The following is an 11,441-nucleotide window of genomic DNA, read 5'->3' on the forward strand; positions in this document are numbered from 1 at the left end:
AAAAGCTAAAAGAATGGTAAGTTTGATCTTTCTATGTCGATCAACAAATAATACGATTGGTTATGAATGTTTTTTGTTTATACAGGAAGCTACGAGTGGCCAAAAGCCTAGTGACATTGAGGTCTACCAGGAGGGCCACAAAGGACCAGACCCGAACAACCCTGACCAGTTCTGCAGCCAGACAGCCACGGATCGCTTGGTGAGTTTTGGCTCAAAAGTTCAAACATTCAAAGTATATAAATTCCTACATTTGTAAGGTTGTGAATGATGTATAGGCGGCATATGGGGAGGAGATGGTTCATCGCCATGGCCCTGACTTCGACTGGCGCCATGAACCGGTGGATCCCTCGGTGGTGTACGCAAGTGGTGGTGGCAAAGCGCATGGACGGTAAGCTCTAACTTATGAAATTATATGGTTGACACTAAATTGATTATGCAGTAATAACATTTTTTGAATCACTTATAGATACGCACTCTTCGACGGATTTATTGACTCGTCGTCGGTGAGATCTCAGAGGACGGGTTCATCTTCCCGTAGCTCATGCTCTCGTCGACCGAACGAGCAGGAGTTGGAGATTATGAGGATGCGTGAAGAGATGAGACAACAACGCGAATTTATGGAGGCTTGCAATGCTCATAATCAAGCGATGTATCAAGTGAGTACACATAATCCAAACTCTAAATTATTATATTTCAATACAACATTTTCAGTAGTAACACATATGTGTTTAACAGTTAATGCAGCAACAGGGCATGGCAACAAATTTTCCACCGCCACCACAATGGAGCCAATTTGCAAACACACCAGTTCCACCACCACAGTTCACCACCCCTCCGACACATATACCTGCACCTGGAGATAGGGTACGTTTGATAACTCTCGATTAATTTATACACTTGTATACTTTTTGATATTTGCATTTAACGTGTTGCTATTTGCTAACTTGCATAGGTTACGCCTGAAGCGGGTGGTAGTGGGTCTGATCCAGCAGTAGGGCTTGGATTTGTTGACTCGCTCTTCGCGTTCCCTCCTCCTGGTGGTGGTGGCGGCAGCGGTCAAAGCTCTAACCACCCAAGTGGTGGTTATCTCTAAACACTTAAACTCGTGCTCGTTATGTTTTTAACTCCTGGACGTTATGTTTGTGTAAACACTTGATCTTAACTCGTATCATATATGTTTGTGTATGTTATGTGACGGATTTAACCTATAATGCGTTTGTGATGTGTATGTTCATGTGGATGATATCTATGTTTGTGATGTGTATGTTCATGTGGATGATATATATGTTTGTGATGTGTATGTTTTGTGATGTGTATGTTCATGTGGATGATATATATATTTTATCATATGTTTGTCTGTGGAGAAATACCTAATTTGGTGTTGCTGTTGCAGAATTATAGATTAACTCCCGTCGGCCCAGTTAATCCTCGTCGGTTTGACCATAGCCGACGGGAATAAACTATTAATTCCCGTCGGCCCAGTTAATTCCCGTGGGCTGACTGGGCCGACGGGAATTAATTATTAATCCCCGTCGGCTGGTAGGGCCGACGGGAATTAATTGATAACTCCCGTCGGCCACTAACTAGCCGACGGGGATTAATTATTCCCGTCAGCCGCCGACGGGAATAACCGTATCCCCGACATCTAACGGCTGTCGGCTAACAACCGATGGAAATAAGCCTTAAACCGACAGGAATAAGTAATTCCCGTCGGTTTAAGGCTTATTCCCGTCGGTTCCTGGCCGACGGGAATTAATTGATTTCCTGTAGTGCCTTTGCTAGAATAGCAACAGTCATTGACAAGCGGGACCCTCCAGTTTTCAACGTACTAGGCGTATAAATAGGAGCTCACCGCGAGTTCATTTGGCACGTTTTCTTGCCATCTGCTCTTGCTTACTCAATTTTTAGCTCTTGCGCACCAACACCTGCTTGGCTTTTTTTAAAAAAATTTTAAGCTTCGGTTCTGAGAGAAGTTTCTCAGCATCTTTGAAGATGCCTGAAGACAAGAAAGCTGTCGCTGAAACGAAGCTGAGCCTTTCTGAAGAGAAGAATCTTGGTTTTCTTGAATTAATGGCAAAAACAAATACAGAGAAGATTACCAGGGAGATTTTGGAAGGCTTGTCTGAAGATACTGGTTATAGCGACAGTTATGATGTGGAAAGTGGTGGAGAAGACTCCGAAGATCGACCCTGGCGACCAAGCCATACAGTTTTTGGAAAATAAACTATTAAACAGAGTCATCTTGATAATATGAGGGGAAGATATTTTCGGGACATGTCTATTGTAAGGGCTGATGACGGAGAGAGGACCGTGCCTACTTCCGAAGAGAATGAAGTTGTGATCTTCCGAAGCTTTTTTAAGGCTGGGCTTCGGTTTCCATTAAGCAAATTTGTGGTTGAGGTTTTGAAGATTTATCAAGTCTACCTACATCAAATTACGCCCGAAGCAATCATAAGAATGGGAATCTTTGTCTGGGCCGTGAGGAGCCAGGGCTTGGAGCCAAATGCAAAAAGCTTTTATAATTTACATGAGCTAGTATATGAGACGAAACCCTGGGGTAAAGAGCAATATCATAACAATTTTGGCTGTTATAGCTTCGGCGCCCACTCTGGGTCAAGTTGTCCCGTGCCAACTTTTCGGAAGAGATGGCCCAGGGACTGGATGAAGGAATGTTCTATGTAAAAAATGATTTGAAGGTACGAGAAGATATTAAAGATATCATCATGCGTCCTATTTGGCAACGCTTCAGCCTCCAGAAGCCGAAGGTGGAAATGGATGAAGCAGCCGAAGAATGCTAGAGGGCCTTCGGCGTAGTTTGCTTTTTCATTGGGACGAGGGATTTGATCCAGGAACACATTGCCTTCAGAGTACGGCCACTTGTAGAAAAGTGGGAAATGCCAAAGGAAACCATCATCAAGCTTGACGAATGTGGACTAATTAGGTTAAAATACACCTTCAGATATGGAGATAAGTTTGTCGAGTCAGATGATGATTGGTTGAAATGTATTGAGGCCACAAGCGATGAACTGCTTGGACCATACTCGAAGGTAGAAGATACTGCACTGTCTACGGCCTTCGGAGGCCGGAAGAAGAAAAGACTCAATCGAGTATTTGATGCCATTGGGTTCGTCTATCCTGACTACCATTACCCAACACAGGGTCAAAAAAGGAAAGACACAGCTTCTGCGAAGGAAGCTGCTTCAGCCGCTCCTAGTGAGCCATCGCCGAAGAGGAAAAAGATGAAGGTTCTTACACACCGACCATGCTATATTGAACCGGCCACAGTGCCTGAGTTTGTCGGTGAGACCTCTTCGGCCATCGAAGCCAAGGAGCCGGCTCCCCTACCGAGTATTGAAGAGCCGTCCATAATGCCGGAGATGGAGAAAATAGAAGAACCGAGGGCTGAAGAAACAAAGACGTCGGAAATTTTAAGTCCTTCAGCAAAAGATGAGGTGCCAACACCAATGCCAAGGGCACAAAAAGACCTTTTAACAACTCCCAAGAGGAAAAGAATGGTTAACGTGCTAGATGTGCTGGAAACGATAAAATCTTCAAGCTCTACTTCGAAGATAGCTGCCGAAGCTCCAAAGACACAAATTGAGGCCGAAGCTGCCAAAAGTCAAGCGGAAACTGAAACTGGGCTTTCAAAGCCTACCAAGAGGGAATTCTTGGAAATTGAAAAAGAAACGGAAAAAGAATCTGCAGAAGAAACTTTATTTGAGAAAATCGCCACACCTATTCCCGAAGCATCTTCTGAAGCTTCTGACTATGTACTACGTCATGCTTCGGGTAAAAATCTGAGCGAAAAGGAAAAAAGAGAAGCTCAATTTTATGCGTAAAAATTGAAATATCCAAAAGGAGCGCTGATATTCAACGGCAGCGGAGAAGAAGACTTCTTGTATTGTCTCCCTGATAGCAAGGAGATTTCTGTCTGTCGGGAGATAAGCAGAAGCTTCGGATTCCCAACATTAGAAGACGGGCTCTCGGTATTGTCAAAGAACGAGCTGGCCAACAGCTTAGCGTACAATAGTTTAAAGGTGAAAAAATGAGATCTTTAAATTATTCCTTGAAACCAAAATTTTTCATTTGCTTAAACTTATTAACACATTTTTTTGCAGGGCCTTATACTTAGCAATGCCCTCAGGGCACAAAAAGATGCTGAAGACGAAGGGTGTACCATAGCCTTGAGCAACCTTTGTTCCGAAGTAATTGAACTAAGGAACAAAGGTCTCAAAAAAGATAAAATATTATATTCTTTGGTGAATAAAATAAAAGAAGACGAAGCTGCTTTCAAAGCTCAAGCTGAGGCTCAGAAGCGCGAAATTGAGGATCTTCGAAAACAGCTAGCCAGAGCTAAGGAAGAATGCACAGTTGAAGAAACAAAACGAGAAATTAGTGAACAATGGGCAAATCATTTGGAAAAAAACGTTGAAGAGCTTCGTGCATCCAAGAAAAGGTGTTATGAAAAATCCATAGAATGTGTTAAGAAAATAAGAACCAGCTTCGACAGCGTTGGCGCGTTCTCAAGTGAAGAAAATTTCATGAGGGGCGACCCCGAAGGCCCAATTGGATGGATCAGCCACGAAGCTGAAGCTTTTGAAGAAGTTTTGAATAGCCGCGGAGACATATGTGCCTTCTCAGGTGCTAGGGGCATTGCCACAATTTTGGAGAAAAAAGGCTGCAATCATGTAAATCCTTGGCACAGACCGAAACCGATTTATCTTCTGAAGACATAAAAGACCCTTCGGCCGAGGCAAGTTTGGTTGGTGGAAAATTTTTCACCAACATCTGGGAAAATGGTGGCCGGGAGATGGCTCAAGAAATTATTCGAAGAAGCGAAAAAGGTATTCATGACGCTAGAAAAGTAGCAGAGGCCGCTGAGAAAAGTGCGGATCTCGAAGGGCGAATAGGTATTAACTACTAGTTTTTGGCTTTTTGTTGTAACTTTTTGATTTCGAACTTGTTTACACTTTGTAACATAGCCGCACCTTCTCCTCCCTCAGAGCCCGCCAAGCCATTAGCGGACTCCAACGTAAAGGGGGATGACGAGATTAGAAAAATGGCCGAAGCTATCATGGACACAGTTGTTGATCAACTACTAAACGAAGCAGCAGAAGTAGTTCTAAGGGAAGATTAGATGTTATTGTAAAAACATTTGGAATGTAATATTTGTTGAACAATATGTGTAATATTTTGTAACTTTGAATGTGATATATAAGCTATTTATGGTTCAATTCTTTACGATGCATGAAACTTGACATACATACCGTTTTTGAGCCTTCGGCGAAAAAACACCTTCCCTTCTTTTCATGCTTCGTAAATAATATCCGTATTTTCATAAAAACTTCCAATCTTCATAAAATCAGTAACCAATAGATCTTTTCATTTCAGAGTTTGACGAAGGCATGGTTCTTCAATAATTATTTTTGTGCCTTGGCACTGTTTCTTCGAAACGATCTCCGAATATCAACATTGAAACCCCCTTCTTGCGTCATTGATGCAATATGATGTATGATGTTATGCTATGCAAATGATGTGATGTTATGCAAAATGATATTTGCCGAAGATCAACGTTTATTTTTCACTACAAGCCTCCCTTAGAAGCTTCTTCGCCTTTTACTTCAGCGGAATCAGCGTTTATTTTTCGCTGTAAGCCTCCCTTAGGAGCTTCTTCTCCTTTTACTTTCAGCGGAATCAGCATTTATTTTTCGCTGTAAGCCTCCCTTAGGAGCTTCTTCGCCTTTTACTTTCAGCGGTATCAGCGTTTATTTTTCGCTGTAAGCTCTGCATTCCCTTCGGAACGACTTTTGAGCAGAAAACTTATGCTGCGCTCCCTTAGGAACGACTTTTTGTTATTTCGGAGGTTCTCCCTGTAACCATAAATTCTTATGCTTCAGCAACTTTTTGGACTCTGTTATTCTGTGGAGAAAGTATATTTGTACTATGGCAAAGGCGAAGCTATTACAAGAAATTGAAAACGACAAAAAACACTTAGGCTTTTAATAATTGTTCCTTATTAATAAAGAAAATGATACTGAATGGAAAAACTACTGTCGAGGTAGGATATTTGTTAGTAAATGTGCTTCGATTCTGGCACAGTACTATTGACTGTGCGAACTTCGGACTCTTCTCTGAAGTCTCGTTGGTGTTGAGTATGTTGACTCCCTTCTGGCTGCTGGCCTCGTTGCATTGGTGGTGGAGGTGGGGGCTGTTGCCAAGATGCCTGAGATTGACTTGCCGAAGCAAAAGAAGCTGCAGGGTGGTTGCCCACATACTCTGGGATATAAGGCGAGTGGTATGAAGCAGTATGCATAACTTGCTTCGGCTGAGTCTGTTGGGCTGCAGCTTCTGCTATTTCCTTTTGTTTCTGGATGGTGACATGGCACATCCTGGTGGTGTGGCCCTTGTCCTCACCACAGAATAGGAAATAAATCTTCCTGGGCTGATCCCCAAATCTTCCTCCGAAGCCCTTGGCACCTCTGCCCCTTGGAGCTGGAGGCCGAGGATAGCTCTGCTGCTGCCCCCAAGCCTGGGAGGAATACTACGGCCTCGGCTGCTGGCTTCCCCTGTCATCATTCTGAGTGTTATGAATCGATCTGACATGTCTAGGATGAATTCTCCCTCCGAAGCCCCTGGCTATTTCGGAGAACCTGTAAGCTTCCTCCCTTCTCTGTCGAAAGTCATTGTCAGCGCGGATATATTCATCCATCTTCTGAAGCAATTTCTCCAGAGTCTGAGGGGGCTTCCTGGCAAAGTATTGAGCTAAAGGTCCCGGCCGGAGCCCCTTAATCATGGCCTCAATGACAATTTCATTGGGCACTGTTGGCGCTTGTGCCCTCAGGTGTAAGAACCTTCGGACATACGCTTGGAGATATTCTTCGTGATCTTGGGTGCACTGGAACAAAGCTTGAGCGGTGACCGGCTTCGTTTGAAACCCTTGGAAACTAGTGATCAGCATATCCTTCAGCTTCTGCCCTGATGTGATTGTTCCTGGCCGAAGGGAGGAGTACCAGGTTTGTGCAACATTCTTGACGGCCATGACGAAAGACTTCACCATGACTGCAGTATTGCCACCATAGGAAGATATCGTTGCTTCATAGCTCATCAGAAACTGCTTCGGATCTGAGTGTCCGTCGTACATGGGGAGTTGAGGTGGCTTGTAGGACGGAGGCCAAGGTGTAGCCTGCAGTTCTGCTGACAGAGGAGAAGCATCATCAAAAGCAAAATTTCCATGATGGAAATCCTCATACCAGTCATCCTCGTTGAAGAAGCCCTCCTGATGAAGCTCTCTATGCTGAGGCCTTCGGTTCTGCTCATCTTGAGTAAGATGGCAAACTTCTTCAGAGGCTTCGTCTATCTGCCTCTGCAAGTCAGCTAGCCTAGCCATCTTTTCCTTCTTCCTTTGGACCTGCTGATGGAGCATCTCCATATTTCTGATCTCTTGATCCAAGTCGTCCTCCTGAGGCATTGGACTGGTGGCCTTCCTCTTCTGGCTTCGGGCCTCCCGAAGAGAGAGGGTCTCCTGGTTGGGGTCCAGCGGCTGCAGAGCGGCAGCTCCTGTTGCTGAAGCTTTCTTTGGCGGCATGCCGAAGGTCTATGCTTGCCGAAGGTGTTCGAAACTCAAAAAGTGGAAGTGAGTTCACCGGAGGTGGGCGCCAATGTTGGGGACTTGTTCTCAAATGCTAAGAGTTAAGAACAAGGCAACATGAAAAGTGTTAAATGTTAAAGTCCTTCGTCCTTCGAAGCATTATCTCCCTTCGGATATAATGGATTCCGGACGAAGGTTATGAAGGACTAACCTTCATAAACACAATGAATGATGAAGGAGGATTCATACACAAGAAATGAAAAATAATATAAACACTTTAATCATTATTATTAACTCATTTTTATTTGTTTTATTGTATCAATAATAACAAATTACAAATGTACCTTCGGCTCGAAGGAAAGCAGGGGTACAAGTGTGACGCAAAAGTAAATGCCCAGTCAGCGTGAACAGTACGGGAATACTGTTCACCTATTTATAGGCACGGGTCGCAGCCCATGCAAAATTACATCCAGGCCCTTTGCTTTTGACAATAACTCTATAGTAATCTATCTGGGTCTAGATAGTCTTTTCCTCTTTAAGTCGGTTCCCTCTTTTCTGCCATCACGCCGAAGCTCCCTTGCGCACAACTTCGGCTCTGTTCCATCCTTCGTATTGTTTCCGTGCTTCTTCATACCGTGGGCTCTTATTCGAAGATCCCTGTCCACACATTATACTCCAGAGGCATTGTTAAATCATGTTTTTGAGGACCTTCGGAAGCCGAAGGCCCCCAACAACTGTATCTGGAGCAGAACGAGGTGTGAGTGGTTGCAAGCAGGAGTGAGCCGGCCAGGGAGAGAGCAGGAAAGGGGCGGACAGACATGGAGGGACTACCGAATCTGGGCAATGAGGGTGGGGGCGGATGTAGTGGCTAGGAGATCTTGGGGGCGGGATCAAGGTGGTGCCAGGAGAGGAAGGGGAGAAGGCGAGATGTGGAGGGAGATCTGTCAGGAGCAAAGTTGGGAGTTGTTCCTGGTATGGCAGCTCCTGGAAGGGAGCAAGCGACGGAGGTAGGGAGCTGGAGGTTTGGGGGATGAGGGCGAGCGGGCGGCGGCGGCACCGGAGATGGGAGAGGTGGGAAGGGATAGGAACAGGAACGCTCAAAGGTGAATTGTATGAAGAATTCGGGTCTGTGAGTTATCCGTACCGAGTTGTTCTATGTTCTAATATTAAATATTACTAGCAACACATATTAAATGTTGCCATATCCTAGTTAATCAATACATTCCGCTAGCAATGCATATTAAGTGTTGTCATATTCTATTTAAATAACAGATGGTGCTAGCAACATATATTAAGCATTGCCACTACTGTAATAACTTGACGGATGTTGCTTGCAACGCATATTAAGCGTTGCCCGCTAATTTCTTACAACGCATAAAACCATGTGTTGCTGCAGATACGTTGCTATAGGGGGGTTTGTGTTGTTGTGAGGAAGAGACTCCTTCAACACCTTCTGCTGCCGACGTGGAAGAAATTCTAAAGGTAATGACTGAATCCTTGCCTATCAAGCTAAGTCCACTAGGGCCACATCTGACGAAGCTTTTATAGAAGAAGGAGGAGCCTTTGGCAGCCAAGAAGTCTGCTGGGCCAAAAAGGCGGAGGATTATTACTATGATTGAAGCCATTGAAGAAACACCACCGCCGGCCTCGGCGTCAAAAACACCAGCTACCGAAGACGCTACAGCTACCGAAGCTGCCCCCGCCGAAGCTGCAACTGCCGAAGCTACAATGGCCGAAGATACAAAATCTGGAGGGCACATTTTCTGATATTGATAAAATGCTTTTGAATATGGCCGCGGAAGAAGCTGCTGCAGCCGCCGAAGACACCCTGGCCACAATGCCTGGAAAAGGGAAGGAGATCGCCGAAGATACTTCAGATGAAAAGGATTTCAATTTTCAAAACATCATTGGTCAAGAGTTATCGAAGGCTGAAAAAGAGGAGCTGAGAGATTATGCTATATCCTGTGGTTACAAACCAGGAGCGTTGCTCTTTGGCGGTATTGACGACGAAAGCTTAGGATGCCTCCGAGACCGAACTGGAGCGAAGGTTATCAGTACTCTGTCGAAGAGTATTGGTTTCCCGAAACTTGAGGCCGACATCAGCCGCTACCGACGACAGCATATCGTCGGTAGTTTATTCTATTCTAATTTCAAGGTAAATAATTTTTTCTTCGGCTTTTCATTGTTTTTAACGACGAAGGTGTTTTCTGATGAAGGTTGTTTTGCACAGAGTATGCTATTAAGTAAAGCCTTGAGGATGCAACAAGACCTTGAAGATAAAAAACATGAGGTTATAATTGAAGGCTTAGAAAGTGTTGGGGGCCTTCGTCCTCCGAAGGTCCTCAAAAACGTGATTTAACAATATCTTCCAAGTGTGACATATGAATAGGTACCTTCGGACTCGGGTTAAAAGCATGTACGATGTAAAAGCATGATCGTGACGAAGGTTGGAGTTGCTCCGAGCTACGCGCAAGGGAGCTTCGGCTAAATAGCGAAAAAAGGAACCGAGTTAAAAGGGAAAAGGCTATCCTCATAGATTTGTCTATAAGTTAATAGTAAATATAAAGGGCATGAATGTAATTTCTCACAGGCTGCGTCCAGTGCCTATAAATAGATGAATAGTACCCTTGTACTGTTCACGCTGACTTGTACTCGCTTTTGCGTCATGCTTATACTTTTGCCTTCTATCAAGCCGAAGGTACATTTGTAATTCAATATTGTTTCTGTCTTTCAAGGATAATACAATGAGAATGAATTAATAATATTATGTGATTGTTTATCTTGCCTCTTATATTTCATATACTTCTTCTTTTATTAACATATATCGCGTTGATGAAGGTATGTCCTTCATAACCTTCGTCTGAAGATCATTATATCCTAAGGGAAATAATACTTCGAAGGACGAAGGAAATTAACATTTAAAATTTTGTGTTGCCTTTTTCTTAACTCATAGCATTTGGTGAACTCTTTCGACCACCTTCGGCAAGCACTGACCTTCGTCATGCCGCCGAAGAAAGCTTCAGTGACAGGGGCTGCTGCACTGCAGCCACTGGACCCAAACCAGGAAACTCTTTCTCTCCGAGAAGCTCGAAGCCAGAAGAGAAAGGCCACAAGTCTAACACTCCAGGAGGAGGAGTTGGACCAAGAAATCAGGGACATGGAAATTATCCATCAGCAAGTACAAAGGAAGAAGGAGAAGATGGCGCGACTGGCTGACCTTCAAAGAAAGATCGACGAAGCTACTGAAGAAGTGTGTCATCTTGCTTAAGATGAACAAGATCGAAGGCCCCAACACAGGGAGCTTCGTCAAGAAGGCTTATTCAATGAAGATGGATGGTATGATGATTTTAATCATGATGCCTTTACTTTTGATGATGCTTCTCCCTTGGCAGCAGAACTGTAGGCTACCCCATGGCCCCCGTCATACAAGCCACCTCAGCTTCCCATGTATGATGGGCACTCAGATCCAAAGCAGTTTCTGATGAGCTACGAAGCAACTATATCTTTGTATGGAGGTAATACCGCAGTCATGGTGAAGTCCTTCGTCATGGCAGTCCGGAATGTAGCCCAAACATGGTATTCTTCTCTTCGGCCAGGGACTATCATGTCGTGGCAGAAGCTTAAGGACATGCTGGTTACGAGTTTCTAAGGCTTTCAAACGAAGCCGGTCACAGCTCAGGCCCTGTTCCAATGCACGCAAGACCACGAAGAATACCTTTAGGCATATGTACGAAGGTTCTTGTGACTGAGGGCACAAGCACCTACAGTGCCCAATGAAATTGTCATTGAGGCCATGATCAAGGGTCTTAGGCCAGGACCTAATGCTCAATATTTCGCTAGAAAGCCCCCATAG

This window comes from Zea mays, chromosome 5 (genome assembly GCF_902167145.1).
Source record: "Zea mays cultivar B73 chromosome 5, Zm-B73-REFERENCE-NAM-5.0, whole genome shotgun sequence".
Lineage (NCBI taxonomy): Eukaryota > Viridiplantae > Streptophyta > Magnoliopsida > Poales > Poaceae > Zea > Zea mays.